A 1,537-nucleotide genomic window follows, 5' to 3' on the forward strand; every position below is an offset into this window, starting at 1 on the left:
AGTCCTCCCACGTCTCATGTTTAGGTATTTTTGAAGCTGGGATCGCTCATACACACAAATTCATTCAAATGTTTAAGGAGTGTGTGGGGTGGGGTGGGGAGGAAGGGTGCTCAGGAGAGAGTTGGGGAGAGCAGAGCGAGGGTTCTGTTTCCACGGCATCCTCCCAAGGCGCGGGGCCGTATAACCACAGTGCCAGTCACCCTGTAGGGGGATCACAAATGCGTGAGCGCGCTCCCTCGTCACTTGTCCCCGAGAGACAGACAGCTCTCAAAACCCAGATACCGATCCAAAGAAGACAATTCTCCGTGTACGTCTCTTCCCCGCTACCCCAGAGGTAGAGCCTTTCCTGCAAATCACGTGCGCTTGGTCAGCACCCAAATCAGCGACCCTGGACAAATTCGCCAAAAGAGATTCGCTCAGCCCTGCGGGTGAACCCCATAGAGATTCCTATCGTCTGCTCGGGAGAAATAGCCCATCGATACGGCGAGAAACCGCCGCCAGAGATACCCTGACCGGCTGAAACGGATTGAAGAGTGGATTCCTTGACTAAGGGATTTTTTTTTTTCCAACTGAAAGACAACCTCGCAGTCTACTGCCCGAGTACCGGACAACCCAGACAGACACACTTCAGTATCTGGCCGACTTCCGGGCGGACGGACCCCCAAACACACGCCCTCCTCCGCAGTCGGTTATTCCCTCCCGCTCCCCTCGGCTCCCTTTGGCTATTTCGTTCGCTGTTTCCAGAGCAGAAGTGTTTGGCCCTTCTGCATGTTAGCCAATGGGGAGAAGCATTCCCGGCAGCTTGCGGGGCGGGGGTGGGGGTGGCGGTGGCGGTGGCGTTTCCTAGACCAGAAGGCTGCCACTGTTCCCCGCCCGAAGCGGAATCCTCGGGATCCCTCGGGCACCTTCGGCCGTCCCCGGCAAACTAAAGTCACGCTCCAGCTCCCACAGACACTTACTTTTCCGCCCCGAGTCTCGCGCATGCGCACCGCGACCTTCAAGCAGGCTCTGAAATGAAAGCATCTTGAGAAAGAGGGAGGGACCCTAAATCGCGGTCAGGTAGGTCACGGGGGGGCGCCGGCACAGCCTGAGATGGCCACTGCCGCCAGGGGCCTCCAAAATAGGAATTGTAGAACCAAAAGGTTTTCAAGAGGTCCCACCGAGATTTGAACTCGGATCGCTGGATTCAAAGTCCAGAGTGCTAACCATTACACCATGGGACCCGCTCGCTACTTCACGCGGCCGGGAGCCTCCTCAAGCCACATAGCGGGAGCGCCGGGCTGCCTTTCGAAAACGGCAGTGGATGCCGGGTTTACCGGCTCTGGGTCCTGGGCTCTGGTCCCCAAGCCGAACTGGCGGGCAGGAGCGGAGCAACGAGGGCTTCAGCGTCCCCGGCGTCCTATACGATCCCGGTCCCAGGGTGTCATTTCTTGCTGCCTCTCTCCCTGCTCTCCTCCAGGGGTCCTCACCGGGTTTGAGGAAGCCCGGGGCGTGGGGGGGGGGGGGGGGGGGGGGGGGGGCAGGCTGGCGGGGTCGG

The 1,537-nt window shown here is 59.5% G+C and overlaps 1 non-coding gene across 1 annotated transcript; it reads right to left on the reverse strand.

The window, feature by feature from the left end:
• Positions 1-1,151: 1,151 nt before the first annotated feature.
• TRNAQ-UUG lies at positions 1,152-1,223 on the reverse strand. Its single transcript has one exon. It is a non-coding gene; the product is annotated as a tRNA-Gln (tRNA).
• Positions 1,224-1,537: the final 314 nt, after the last annotated feature.

Source organism: Monodon monoceros, unplaced genomic scaffold (assembly GCF_005190385.1).
Source record: "Monodon monoceros isolate NGI ecotype Baffin Bay Population unplaced genomic scaffold, NGI_Narwhal_1 Super_Scaffold_9, whole genome shotgun sequence".
Taxonomy (NCBI): domain Eukaryota; kingdom Metazoa; phylum Chordata; class Mammalia; order Artiodactyla; family Monodontidae; genus Monodon; species Monodon monoceros.